Below are 16,067 nucleotides of genomic sequence, written 5' to 3' on the forward strand. Positions count from 1 at the left end.
CTAAATGCAAGATGTTGTCTGACGTGAGGGCCACTCTGTTGTTGCCTAGCAAGCAGTAAGATACATTTATCTTGCTAATGAAATGAGTAGCAGGGTAGACCGGACGCCCAAGTGACCGCTATGATGGTAAAATGTACAAAATTAGGGCACTTTATAAGACCTCTAAATTTGAACGAGCGTGAGTTTGAGCATTAGAGTCAACTTCACTATTGCTGAACTGCTAGGAATTGGCTCAAATGATGATTATGAACATGCTATTCATAGCTTTTATTATTCCCATTAACTGTAGCATAACCCTACCTCTCAACTTATCAGCTGGCTTAATTGCTACTGTTGTACCATATCCTAAAACAAATAAAGTGAGGGGGGTACGCTGCCACTTGGCTGGCAAAAAGATCTCTATCTATGTCCTAATGTACCTTCTACAGTTGTTTAGAGCGTGTTGGCAAAAGAGGCATGAGATTCAGAGTAGTATGGTAGGTTAAAAACACAAATCGAGATTTGATTTTCTAATGAGCTGCTGATTTTCACAATAATACAAACTCCATAGTATTGATCTGTTTACCCTTTATAAAAAGCATGATTTTTTTGTATTGCTTTTAGTAAATGTGCTAACAGTGGACTTTTCCATCTGCAGATTATACTGAATGACCAGCAGTGGCAGTGTTTCGCAACAAATTGTCTCTGCATTGCCGATACTGAAGAAAAAAAAAAAGACAGTCTTCCAGCATAGGGCATCATTTGACCAATATGTATGGTAAGTAAAGCTCACAATCATTCCTTTCGGCATTAAAAAGGCATTTTCAGCACCTGAATTTCATCACTACCTTCTAGTGGGGGCCTGTGCTTGAATGTAATTTCTGCCAAAATGGAAGTATTATGGATCACATTGTGTCGGTCATGATAGTTAATAAAAGACTGACTGCATCCAAGGCTTCTTAAGCCTGCTTTAGATCCTGGTGCCACCAATGTTCCGTTTGGGGATATTGCTTCCTTTGAGGCTGAAATGCACTATCTCACTGTAGAACTATAGAGTTGCGTTCACACGGAATGAAGCACATTTGACGTCTTCAGCTGCACTCTGTATGTTGGACTCTGATACTCAAGAAGGACTGTTGGTAAGGATAATCTCTGTTTTTGTATCTGCATCCCACTTTCAAAAAGGCCACAGTGCTTTGAGTGGTTCAGAGTATTTGCCATTCCGCCTCCGACTTGCCTTGCAGTCATGAATAGAGATAGCAACCTACTGCATAACTTCTGATATCTCATCCTCCTGTGTGGTCCGCTTCCACAAGGACAATTGTACCAGTGATAATCTGACATCATAAAGCAAAAGCAAGATGTTGTCTGACATGAGGGCCAATCTGTTGCCTAGCAAGCTGACATCATAAAGCTAAATACAAGATGTTGTCTGACGTGAGGGCCACTCTGTTGTCGCCTAGCAAGCAGTAAGATACATTTATCTTGCTAATGAAATGAGTAGCAGGGTAGACCGGACGCCCAAGTGACAGCTATGATGGTAAAATGTACAAAATTCGGGCACTTTATAAGACCTCTAAATTTGAACGAGCGTGAGTTTGAGCATTAGAGTCATCTTCACTATTGCTTAACTGCTAGAAATTGGCTCAAATGATGATTATGAACATGCTATTCATAGCTTTTATTATTCCCATTAACTGTAGCATAACCCTACCTCTCAACTTATCAGCTGGCTTAATTGCTACTGTTGTACCATATCCTAAAACAAATAAAGTGAGGGGGGTACGCTGCCACTTGGCTGGCAAAAAGATCTCTATCTATGTCCTAATGTACCTTCTACAGTTGTTTAGAGCGTGTTGGCAAAAGAGGCATGAGATTCAGAGTAGTATGGTAGGTTAAAAACACAAATCGAGATTTGATTTTCTAATGAGCTGCTGATTTTCACAATAATACAAACTCCATAGTATTGATCTGTTTACCCTTTATAAAAAGCATGATTTTTTTGTATTGCTTTTAGTAAATGTGCTAACAGTGGACTTTTCCATCTGCAGATTATACTGAATGACCAGCAGTGGCAGTGTTTCGCAACAAATTGTCTCTGCATTGCCGATACTGAAGAAAAATAAAAAGACAGTCTTCCGGCATAGGGCATCATTTGACCAATATGTATGGTAAGTAAAGCTCACAATCATTCCTTTCGGCATTAAAAAGGCATTTTCAGCACCTGAATGTCATCACTACCTTCTAGTGGGGGCCTGTGCTTGAATGTAATTTCTGCCAAAATGGAAGTATTATGGATCACATTGTGTCGGTCATGATAGTTAATAAAAGACTGACTGCATCCAAGGCTTCTTAAGCCTGCTTTAGATCCTGGTGCCACCAATGTTCCGTTTGGGGATATTGCTTCCTTTGAGGCTGAAATGCACTATCTCACTGTAGAACTATAGAGTTGCGTTCACACGGAATGAAGCACATTTAACGTCTTCAGCTGCACTCTGTATGTTGGACTCTGATACTCAAGAAGGACTGTTGGTAAGGATAATCTCTGTTTTTGTATCTGCATCCCACTTTCAAAAAGGCCACAGTGCTTTGAGTGGTTCAGAGTATTTGCCATTCCGCCTCCGACTTGCCTTGCAGTCATGAATAGAGATAGCAACCTACTGCATAACTTCTGATATCTCATCCTCCTGTGTGGTCCGCTTCCACAAGGACAATTGTACCAGTGATAATCTGACATCATAAAGCAAAAGCAAGATGTTGTCTGACATGAGGGCCAATCTGTTGCCTAGCAAGCTGACATCATAAAGCTAAATACAAGATGTTGTCTGACGTGAGGGCCACTCTGTTGTCGCCTAGCAAGCAGTAAGATACATTTATCTTGCTAATGAAATGAGTAGCAGGGTAGACCGGACGCCCAAGTGACAGCTATGATGGTAAAATGTACAAAATTCGGGCACTTTATAAGACCTCTAAATTTGAACGAGCGTGAGTTTGAGCATTAGAGTCATCTTCACTATTGCTTAACTGCTAGAAATTGGCTCAAATGATGATTATGAACATGCTATTCATAGCTTTTATTATTCCCATTAACTGTAGCATAACCCTACCTCTCAACTTATCAGCTGGCTTAATTGCTACTGTTGTACCATATCCTAAAACGAATAAAGTGAGAGGGGTACGCTGCCACTTGGCTGGCAAAAAGATCTCTATCTATGTCCTAATGTACCTTCTACAGTTGTTTAGAGCGTGTTGGCAAAAGAGGCATGAGACTCAGAGTAGTATGGTAGGTTAAAAAAACAAATCGAGATTTGATTTTCTAATGAGCTGCTGATTTTCACAAAAATACAAACTCCATGGTATTGATCTGTTTACCCTTTATAAAAAGCATGATTTTTTGTATTGCTTGTAGTAAATGTGCTAACAGTGGACTTTTCCATCTGCAGATTATACTGAATGGCCAGCAGTGGCAGTGTTTCGCAACAAATTGTCTCTGCATTGCCGATACTGAAGAAAAAAAAAAAAAGACAGTCTTCCGGCATAGGGCATCATTTGGCCAATATGTATGGTAAGTAAAGCTCACAATCATTCCTTTAGGCATTAAAAAGGCGTTTTCAGCACCTGAATGTCATAACTACCTTCTAGTGGGGGCCTGTGCTTGAATGTAATTTCTGCCAAGATGGAAGTATTATGGATCACATTGTGTCGGTCATGATAGTTAATAAAAGACTGACTGCATCCAAGGCTTCTTAAGCCTGCTTTAGATCCTGGTGCCACCAATGTTCCGTTTGGGGATATTGCTTCCTTTGAGGCTGAAATGCACTATCTCACTGTAGAACTATAGAGTTGCGTTCACACGGAATGAAGCACATTTAACGTCTTTCGCTGCACTCTGTATGTTGGACTCTGATACTCAAGAAGGATTGTTGGTAAGGATAATCTCTGTTTTTGTATCTGCATCCCACTTTCAAAAAGGCCACAGTGCTTTGAGTGGTTCAGAGTATTTGCCATTCCGCCTCCGACTTGCCTTGCAGTCATGAATAGAGATAGCAACCTACTGCATAACTTCTGATATCTCATCCTCCTGTGTGGTCCGCTTCCACAAGGACAATTGGACCAGTGATGATCTGACATCATAAAGCAAAAGCAAGATGTTGTCTGACATGAGGGCCAATCTGTTGCCTAGCAAGCTGACATCATAAAGCTAAATGCAAGATGTTGTCTGACGTGAGGGCCACTCTGTTGTTGCCTAGCAAGCAGTAAGATACATTTATCTTGCTAATGAAATGAGTAGCAGGGTAGACCGGACGCCCAAGTGACAGCTATGATGGTAAAATGTACAAAATTAGGGCACTTTATAAGACCTCTAAATTTGAACGAGCGTGAGTTTGAGCATTAGAGTCAACTTCACTATTGCTGAACTGCTAGGAATTGGCTCAAATCATGATTATGAACATGCTATTCATAGCTTTTATTATTCCCATTAACTGTAGCATAACCCTACCTCTCAACTTATCAGCTGGCTTAATTGCTACCGGTGTACCATATCCTAAAACAAATAAAGTGAGAGTGGTACGCTGCCACTTGGCTTGCAAAAAGATCTCTATATCCTAATGTACCTTCTACAGTTGTTTAGAGCGTGTTGGCAAAAGAGGCATGAGACTCAGAGTAGTATGGTAGGTTAAAAACACAAATCGAGATTTGATTTTCTAATGAGCTGCTGATTTTCACAATAATACCAACTCCATAGTATTGATCTGTTTACCCTTTATAAAAAGCATGATTTTTTTGTATTGCTTTTAGTAAATGTGCTAACAGTGGACTTTTCCATCTGCAGATTATACTGAATGACCAGCAGTGGCAGTGTTTCGCAACAAATTGTCTCTGCATTGCCGATACTGAAGAAAAAAAAAAAGACAGTCTTCCAGCATAGGGCATCATTTGACCAATATGTATGGTAAGTAAAGCTCACAATCATTCCTTTCGGCATTAAAAAGGCATTTTCAGCACCTGAATGTCATCACTACCTTCTAGTGGGGGCCTGTGCTTGAATGTAATTTCTGCCAAAATGGAAGTATTATGGATCACATTGTGTCGGTCATGATAGTTAATAAAAGACTGACTGCATCCAAGGCTTCTTAAGCCTGCTTTAGATCCTGGTGCCACCAATGTTCCGTTTGGGGATATTGCTTCCTTTGAGGCTGAAATGCACTATCTCACTGTAGAACTATAGAGTTGCGTTCACACGGAATGAAGCACATTTGACGTCTTCAGCTGCACTCTGTATGTTGGACTCTGATACTCAAGAAGGACTGTTGGTAAGGATAATCTCTGTTTTTGTATCTGCATCCCACTTTCAAAAAGGCCACAGTGCTTTGAGTGGTTCAGAGTATTTGCCATTCCGCCTCCGACTTGCCTTGCAGTCATGAATAGAGATAGCAACCTACTGCATAACTTCTGATATCTCATCCTCCTGTGTGGTCCGCTTCCACAAGGACAATTGTACCAGTGATAATCTGACATCATAAAGCAAAAGCAAGATGTTGTCTGACATGAGGGCCAATCTGTTGCCTAGCAAGCTGACATCATAAAGCTAAATACAAGATGTTGTCTGACGTGAGGGCCACTCTGTTGTCGCCTAGCAAGCAGTAAGATACATTTATCTTGCTAATGAAATGAGTAGCAGGGTAGACCGGACGCCCAAGTGACAGCTATGATGGTAAAATGTACAAAATTCGGGCACTTTATAAGACCTCTAAATTTGAACGAGCGTGAGTTTGAGCATTAGAGTCATCTTCACTATTGCTTAACTGCTAGAAATTGGCTCAAATGATGATTATGAACATGCTATTCATAGCTTTTATTATTCCCATTAACTGTAGCATAACCCTACCTCTCAACTTATCAGCTGGCTTAATTGCTACTGTTGTACCATATCCTAAAACAAATAAAGTGAGGGGGGTACGCTGCCACTTGGCTGGCAAAAAGATCTCTATCTATGTCCTAATGTACCTTCTACAGTTGTTTAGAGCGTGTTGGCAAAAGAGGCATGAGATTCAGAGTAGTATGGTAGGTTAAAAACACAAATCGAGATTTGATTTTCTAATGAGCTGCTGATTTTCACAATAATACAAACTCCATAGTATTGATCTGTTTACCCTTTATAAAAAGCATGATTTTTTTGTATTGCTTTTAGTAAATGTGCTAACAGTGGACTTTTCCATCTGCAGATTATACTGAATGACCAGCAGTGGCAGTGTTTCGCAACAAATTGTCTCTGCATTGCCGATACTGAAGAAAAATAAAAAGACAGTCTTCCGGCATAGGGCATCATTTGACCAATATGTATGGTAAGTAAAGCTCACAATCATTCCTTTCGGCATTAAAAAGGCATTTTCAGCACCTGAATGTCATCACTACCTTCTAGTGGGGGCCTGTGCTTGAATGTAATTTCTGCCAAAATGGAAGTATTATGGATCACATTGTGTCGGTCATGATAGTTAATAAAAGACTGACTGCATCCAAGGCTTCTTAAGCCTGCTTTAGATCCTGGTGCCACCAATGTTCCGTTTGGGGATATTGCTTCCTTTGAGGCTGAAATGCACTATCTCACTGTAGAACTATAGAGTTGCGTTCACACGGAATGAAGCACATTTAACGTCTTCAGCTGCACTCTGTATGTTGGACTCTGATACTCAAGAAGGACTGTTGGTAAGGATAATCTCTGTTTTTGTATCTGCATCCCACTTTCAAAAAGGCCACAGTGCTTTGAGTGGTTCAGAGTATTTGCCATTCCGCCTCCGACTTGCCTTGCAGTCATGAATAGAGATAGCAACCTACTGCATAACTTCTGATATCTCATCCTCCTGTGTGGTCCGCTTCCACAAGGACAATTGTACCAGTGATAATCTGACATCATAAAGCAAAAGCAAGATGTTGTCTGACATGAGGGCCAATCTGTTGCCTAGCAAGCTGACATCATAAAGCTAAATACAAGATGTTGTCTGACGTGAGGGCCACTCTGTTGTCGCCTAGCAAGCAGTAAGATACATTTATCTTGCTAATGAAATGAGTAGCAGGGTAGACCGGACGCCCAAGTGACAGCTATGATGGTAAAATGTACAAAATTCGGGCACTTTATAAGACCTCTAAATTTGAACGAGCGTGAGTTTGAGCATTAGAGTCATCTTCACTATTGCTTAACTGCTAGAAATTGGCTCAAATGATGATTATGAACATGCTATTCATAGCTTTTATTATTCCCATTAACTGTAGCATAACCCTACCTCTCAACTTATCAGCTGGCTTAATTGCTACTGTTGTACCATATCCTAAAACGAATAAAGTGAGAGGGGTACGCTGCCACTTGGCTGGCAAAAAGATCTCTATCTATGTCCTAATGTACCTTCTACAGTTGTTTAGAGCGTGTTGGCAAAAGAGGCATGAGACTCAGAGTAGTATGGTAGGTTAAAAAAACAAATCGAGATTTGATTTTCTAATGAGCTGCTGATTTTCACAAAAATACAAACTCCATGGTATTGATCTGTTTACCCTTTATAAAAAGCATGATTTTTTGTATTGCTTGTAGTAAATGTGCTAACAGTGGACTTTTCCATCTGCAGATTATACTGAATGGCCAGCAGTGGCAGTGTTTCGCAACAAATTGTCTCTGCATTGCCGATACTGAAGAAAAAAAAAAAAAGACAGTCTTCCGGCATAGGGCATCATTTGGCCAATATGTATGGTAAGTAAAGCTCACAATCATTCCTTTAGGCATTAAAAAGGCGTTTTCAGCACCTGAATGTCATAACTACCTTCTAGTGGGGGCCTGTGCTTGAATGTAATTTCTGCCAAGATGGAAGTATTATGGATCACATTGTGTCGGTCATGATAGTTAATAAAAGACTGACTGCATCCAAGGCTTCTTAAGCCTGCTTTAGATCCTGGTGCCACCAATGTTCCGTTTGGGGATATTGCTTCCTTTGAGGCTGAAATGCACTATCTCACTGTAGAACTATAGAGTTGCGTTCACACGGAATGAAGCACATTTAACGTCTTTCGCTGCACTCTGTATGTTGGACTCTGATACTCAAGAAGGATTGTTGGTAAGGATAATCTCTGTTTTTGTATCTGCATCCCACTTTCAAAAAGGCCACAGTGCTTTGAGTGGTTCAGAGTATTTGCCATTCCGCCTCCGACTTGCCTTGCAGTCATGAATAGAGATAGCAACCTACTGCATAACTTCTGATATCTCATCCTCCTGTGTGGTCCGCTTCCACAAGGACAATTGGACCAGTGATGATCTGACATCATAAAGCAAAAGCAAGATGTTGTCTGACATGAGGGCCAATCTGTTGCCTAGCAAGCTGACATCATAAAGCTAAATGCAAGATGTTGTCTGACGTGAGGGCCACTCTGTTGTTGCCTAGCAAGCAGTAAGATACATTTATCTTGCTAATGAAATGAGTAGCAGGGTAGACCGGACGCCCAAGTGACAGCTATGATGGTAAAATGTACAAAATTAGGGCACTTTATAAGACCTCTAAATTTGAACGAGCGTGAGTTTGAGCATTAGAGTCAACTTCACTATTGCTGAACTGCTAGGAATTGGCTCAAATCATGATTATGAACATGCTATTCATAGCTTTTATTATTCCCATTAACTGTAGCATAACCCTACCTCTCAACTTATCAGCTGGCTTAATTGCTACCGGTGTACCATATCCTAAAACAAATAAAGTGAGAGTGGTACGCTGCCACTTGGCTTGCAAAAAGATCTCTATATCCTAATGTACCTTCTACAGTTGTTTAGAGCGTGTTGGCAAAAGAGGCATGAGACTCAGAGTAGTATGGTAGGTTAAAAACACAAATCGAGATTTGATTTTCTAATGAGCTGCTGATTTTCACAATAATACCAACTCCATAGTATTGATCTGTTTACCCTTTATAAAAAGCATGATTTTTTTGTATTGCTTTTAGTAAATGTGCTAACAGTGGACTTTTCCATCTGCAGATTATACTGAATGACCAGCAGTGGCAGTGTTTCGCAACAAATTGTCTCTGCATTGCCGATACTGAAGAAAAAAAAAAAAGACAGTCTTCCGGCATGGGGCATCATTTGACCAATATGTATGGTAAGTAAAGCTCACAATCATTCCTTTAGGCATTAAAAAGGCGTTTCAGCACCTGAATGTCATAACTACCTTCTAGTGGGGGCCTGTGCTTGAATGTAATTTCTGCCAAGATGGAAGTATTATGGATCACATTGTGTCGGTCATGATAGTTAATAAAAGACTGACTGCATCCAAGGCTTCTTAAGCCTGCTTTAGATCCTGGTGCCACCAATGTTCCGTTTGAGGACATTGCTTCCTTTGAGGCTGAAATGCACTATCTCACTGTAGAACTATAGAGTTGCGTTCTCACGGAATGAAGCACATTTAACGTCTTCCGCTGCACTCTGTATGTTGGACTCTGATACTCAAGAAGGATTGTTGGTAAGGATAATCTCTGTTTTTGTATCTGCATCCCACTTTCAAAAAGGCCACAGTGCTTTGAGTGGTTCAGAGTATTTGCCATTCCACCTCCGACTTGCCTTGCAGTCATGAATAGAGATAGCAACCTACTGCATAACTTCTGATATCTCATCCTCCTGTGCGGTCCGCTTCCACAAGGACAATTGTACCAGTGATGATCTGACATCATAAAGCGAATGCAAGATGTTGTCTGACATGAGGGCCAATCTGTTGCCTAGCAAGCTGACATCATAAAGCTAAATGCAAGATGTTGTCTGACGTGAGGGCCACTCTGTTGTTGCCTAGCAAGCAGTAAGATACATTTATCTTGCTAATGAAATGAGTAGCAGGGTAGACCGGACGCCCAAGTGACCGCTATGATGGTAAAATGTACAAAATTAGGGCACTTTATAAGACCTCTAAATTTGAACGAGCGTGAGTTTGAGCATTAGAGTCAACTTCACTATTGCTGAACTGCTAGGAATTGGCTCAAATGATGATTATGAACATGCTATTCATAGCTTTTATTATTCCCATTAACTGTAGCATAACCCTACCTCTCAACTTATCAGCTGGCTTAATTGCTACTGTTGTACCATATCCTAAAACAAATAAAGTGAGGGGGGTACGCTGCCACTTGGCTGGCAAAAAGATCTCTATCTATGTCCTAATGTACCTTCTACAGTTGTTTAGAGCGTGTTGGCAAAAGAGGCATGAGATTCAGAGTAGTATGGTAGGTTAAAAACACAAATCGAGATTTGATTTTCTAATGAGCTGCTGATTTTCACAATAATACAAACTCCATAGTATTGATCTGTTTACCCTTTATAAAAAGCATGATTTTTTTGTATTGCTTTTAGTAAATGTGCTAACAGTGGACTTTTCCATCTGCAGATTATACTGAATGACCAGCAGTGGCAGTGTTTCGCAACAAATTGTCTCTGCATTGCCGATACTGAAGAAAAAAAAAAAGACAGTCTTCCAGCATAGGGCATCATTTGACCAATATGTATGGTAAGTAAAGCTCACAATCATTCCTTTCGGCATTAAAAAGGCATTTTCAGCACCTGAATGTCATCACTACCTTCTAGTGGGGGCCTGTGCTTGAATGTAATTTCTGCCAAAATGGAAGTATTATGGATCACATTGTGTCGGTCATGATAGTTAATAAAAGACTGACTGCATCCAAGGCTTCTTAAGCCTGCTTTAGATCCTGGTGCCACCAATGTTCCGTTTGGGGATATTGCTTCCTTTGAGGCTGAAATGCACTATCTCACTGTAGAACTATAGAGTTGCGTTCACACGGAATGAAGCACATTTAACGTCTTCAGCTGCACTCTGTATGTTGGACTCTGATACTCAAGAAGGACTGTTGGTAAGGATAATCTCTGTTTTTGTATCTGCATCCCACTTTCAAAAAGGCCACAGTGCTTTGAGTGGTTCAGAGTATTTGCCATTCCGCCTCCGACTTGCCTTGCAGTCATGAATAGAGATAGCAACCTACTGCATAACTTCTGATATCTCATCCTCCTGTGTGGTCCGCTTCCACAAGGACAATTGTACCAGTGATAATCTGACATCATAAAGCAAAAGCAAGATGTTGTCTGACATGAGGGCCAATCTGTTGCCTAGCAAGCTGACATCATAAAGCTAAATACAAGATGTTGTCTGACGTGAGGGCCACTCTGTTGTCGCCTAGCAAGCAGTAAGATACATTTATCTTGCTAATGAAATGAGTAGCAGGGTAGACCGGACGCCCAAGTGACAGCTATGATGGTAAAATGTACAAAATTCGGGCACTTTATAAGACCTCTAAATTTGAACGAGCGTGAGTTTGAGCATTAGAGTCATCTTCACTATTGCTTAACTGCTAGAAATTGGCTCAAATGATGATTATGAACATGCTATTCATAGCTTTTATTATTCCCATTAACTGTAGCATAACCCTACCTCTCAACTTATCAGCTGGCTTAATTGCTACTGTTGTACCATATCCTAAAACGAATAAAGTGAGAGGGGTACGCTGCCACTTGGCTGGCAAAAAGATCTCTATCTATGTCCTAATGTACCTTCTACAGTTGTTTAGAGCGTGTTGGCAAAAGAGGCATGAGACTCAGAGTAGTATGGTAGGTTAAAAAAACAAATCGAGATTTGATTTTCTAATGAGCTGCTGATTTTCACAAAAATACAAACTCCATGGTATTGATCTGTTTACCCTTTATAAAAAGCATGATTTTTTGTATTGCTTGTAGTAAATGTGCTAACAGTGGACTTTTCCATCTGCAGATTATACTGAATGGCCAGCAGTGGCAGTGTTTCGCAACAAATTGTCTCTGCATTGCCGATACTGAAGAAAAAAAAAAAAAGACAGTCTTCCGGCATAGGGCATCATTTGGCCAATATGTATGGTAAGTAAAGCTCACAATCATTCCTTTAGGCATTAAAAAGGCGTTTTCAGCACCTGAATGTCATAACTACCTTCTAGTGGGGGCCTGTGCTTGAATGTAATTTCTGCCAAGATGGAAGTATTATGGATCACATTGTGTCGGTCATGATAGTTAATAAAAGACTGACTGCATCCAAGGCTTCTTAAGCCTGCTTTAGATCCTGGTGCCACCAATGTTCCGTTTGGGGATATTGCTTCCTTTGAGGCTGAAATGCACTATCTCACTGTAGAACTATAGAGTTGCGTTCACACGGAATGAAGCACATTTAACGTCTTTCGCTGCACTCTGTATGTTGGACTCTGATACTCAAGAAGGATTGTTGGTAAGGATAATCTCTGTTTTTGTATCTGCATCCCACTTTCAAAAAGGCCACAGTGCTTTGAGTGGTTCAGAGTATTTGCCATTCCGCCTCCGACTTGCCTTGCAGTCATGAATAGAGATAGCAACCTACTGCATAACTTCTGATATCTCATCCTCCTGTGTGGTCCGCTTCCACAAGGACAATTGGACCAGTGATGATCTGACATCATAAAGCAAAAGCAAGATGTTGTCTGACATGAGGGCCAATCTGTTGCCTAGCAAGCTGACATCATAAAGCTAAATGCAAGATGTTGTCTGACGTGAGGGCCACTCTGTTGTTGCCTAGCAAGCAGTAAGATACATTTATCTTGCTAATGAAATGAGTAGCAGGGTAGACCGGACGCCCAAGTGACAGCTATGATGGTAAAATGTACAAAATTAGGGCACTTTATAAGACCTCTAAATTTGAACGAGCGTGAGTTTGAGCATTAGAGTCAACTTCACTATTGCTGAACTGCTAGGAATTGGCTCAAATCATGATTATGAACATGCTATTCATAGCTTTTATTATTCCCATTAACTGTAGCATAACCCTACCTCTCAACTTATCAGCTGGCTTAATTGCTACCGGTGTACCATATCCTAAAACAAATAAAGTGAGAGTGGTACGCTGCCACTTGGCTTGCAAAAAGATCTCTATATCCTAATGTACCTTCTACAGTTGTTTAGAGCGTGTTGGCAAAAGAGGCATGAGACTCAGAGTAGTATGGTAGGTTAAAAACACAAATCGAGATTTGATTTTCTAATGAGCTGCTGATTTTCACAATAATACCAACTCCATAGTATTGATCTGTTTACCCTTTATAAAAAGCATGATTTTTTTGTATTGCTTTTAGTAAATGTGCTAACAGTGGACTTTTCCATCTGCAGATTATACTGAATGACCAGCAGTGGCAGTGTTTCGCAACAAATTGTCTCTGCATTGCCGATACTGAAGAAAAAAAAAAAAGACAGTCTTCCGGCATGGGGCATCATTTGACCAATATGTATGGTAAGTAAAGCTCACAATCATTCCTTTAGGCATTAAAAAGGCGTTTCAGCACCTGAATGTCATAACTACCTTCTAGTGGGGGCCTGTGCTTGAATGTAATTTCTGCCAAGATGGAAGTATTATGGATCACATTGTGTCGGTCATGATAGTTAATAAAAGACTGACTGCATCCAAGGCTTCTTAAGCCTGCTTTAGATCCTGGTGCCACCAATGTTCCGTTTGAGGACATTGCTTCCTTTGAGGCTGAAATGCACTATCTCACTGTAGAACTATAGAGTTGCGTTCTCACGGAATGAAGCACATTTAACGTCTTCCGCTGCACTCTGTATGTTGGACTCTGATACTCAAGAAGGATTGTTGGTAAGGATAATCTCTGTTTTTGTATCTGCATCCCACTTTCAAAAAGGCCACAGTGCTTTGAGTGGTTCAGAGTATTTGCCATTCCACCTCCGACTTGCCTTGCAGTCATGAATAGAGATAGCAACCTACTGCATAACTTCTGATATCTCATCCTCCTGTGCGGTCCGCTTCCACAAGGACAATTGTACCAGTGATGATCTGACATCATAAAGCGAATGCAAGATGTTGTCTGACATGAGGGCCAATCTGTTGCCTAGCAAGCTGACATCATAAAGCTAAATGCAAGATGTTGTCTGACGTGAGGGCCACTCTGTTGTTGCCTAGCAAGCAGTAAGATACATTTATCTTGCTAATGAAATGAGTAGCAGGGTAGACCGGACGCCCAAGTGACCGCTATGATGGTAAAATGTACAAAATTAGGGCACTTTATAAGACCTCTAAATTTGAACGAGCGTGAGTTTGAGCATTAGAGTCAACTTCACTATTGCTGAACTGCTAGGAATTGGCTCAAATGATGATTATGAACATGCTATTCATAGCTTTTATTATTCCCATTAACTGTAGCATAACCCTACCTCTCAACTTATCAGCTGGCTTAATTGCTACTGTTGTACCATATCCTAAAACAAATAAAGTGAGGGGGGTACGCTGCCACTTGGCTGGCAAAAAGATCTCTATCTATGTCCTAATGTACCTTCTACAGTTGTTTAGAGCGTGTTGGCAAAAGAGGCATGAGATTCAGAGTAGTATGGTAGGTTAAAAACACAAATCGAGATTTGATTTTCTAATGAGCTGCTGATTTTCACAATAATACAAACTCCATAGTATTGATCTGTTTACCCTTTATAAAAAGCATGATTTTTTTGTATTGCTTTTAGTAAATGTGCTAACAGTGGACTTTTCCATCTGCAGATTATACTGAATGACCAGCAGTGGCAGTGTTTCGCAACAAATTGTCTCTGCATTGCCGATACTGAAGAAAAAAAAAAAGACAGTCTTCCAGCATAGGGCATCATTTGACCAATATGTATGGTAAGTAAAGCTCACAATCATTCCTTTCGGCATTAAAAAGGCATTTTCAGCACCTGAATGTCATCACTACCTTCTAGTGGGGGCCTGTGCTTGAATGTAATTTCTGCCAAAATGGAAGTATTATGGATCACATTGTGTCGGTCATGATAGTTAATAAAAGACTGACTGCATCCAAGGCTTCTTAAGCCTGCTTTAGATCCTGGTGCCACCAATGTTCCGTTTGGGGATATTGCTTCCTTTGAGGCTGAAATGCACTATCTCACTGTAGAACTATAGAGTTGCGTTCACACGGAATGAAGCACATTTGACGTCTTCAGCTGCACTCTGTATGTTGGACTCTGATACTCAAGAAGGACTGTTGGTAAGGATAATCTCTGTTTTTGTATCTGCATCCCACTTTCAAAAAGGCCACAGTGCTTTGAGTGGTTCAGAGTATTTGCCATTCCGCCTCCGACTTGCCTTGCAGTCATGAATAGAGATAGCAACCTACTGCATAACTTCTGATATCTCATCCTCCTGTGTGGTCCGCTTCCACAAGGACAATTGTACCAGTGATAATCTGACATCATAAAGCAAAAGCAAGATGTTGTCTGACATGAGGGCCAATCTGTTGCCTAGCAAGCTGACATCATAAAGCTAAATACAAGATGTTGTCTGACGTGAGGGCCACTCTGTTGTCGCCTAGCAAGCAGTAAGATACATTTATCTTGCTAATGAAATGAGTAGCAGGGTAGACCGGACGCCCAAGTGACAGCTATGATGGTAAAATGTACAAAATTCGGGCACTTTATAAGACCTCTAAATTTGAACGAGCGTGAGTTTGAGCATTAGAGTCATCTTCACTATTGCTTAACTGCTAGAAATTGGCTCAAATGATGATTATGAACATGCTATTCATAGCTTTTATTATTCCCATTAACTGTAGCATAACCCTACCTCTCAACTTATCAGCTGGCTTAATTGCTACTGTTGTACCATATCCTAAAACAAATAAAGTGAGGGGGGTACGCTGCCACTTGGCTGGCAAAAAGATCTCTATCTATGTCCTAATGTACCTTCTACAGTTGTTTAGAGCGTGTTGGCAAAAGAGGCATGAGATTCAGAATAGTATGGTAGGTTAAAAACACAAATCGAGATTTGATTTTCTAATGAGCTGCTGATTTTCACAATAATACAAACTCCATAGTATTGATCTGTTTACCCTTTATAAAAAGCATGATTTTTTTGTATTGCTTTTAGTAAATGTGCTAACAGTGGACTTTTCCATCTGCAGATTATACTGAATGACCAGCAGTGGCAGTGTTTCGCAACAAATTGTCTCTGCATTGCCGATACTGAAGAAAAATAAAAAGACAGTCTTCCGGCATAGGGCATCATTTGACCAATATG

The sequence above is a fragment of the Lissotriton vulgaris genome, chromosome 12, assembly GCF_964263255.1.
Source record: "Lissotriton vulgaris chromosome 12, aLisVul1.2, whole genome shotgun sequence".
Taxonomy (NCBI): domain Eukaryota; kingdom Metazoa; phylum Chordata; class Amphibia; order Caudata; family Salamandridae; genus Lissotriton; species Lissotriton vulgaris.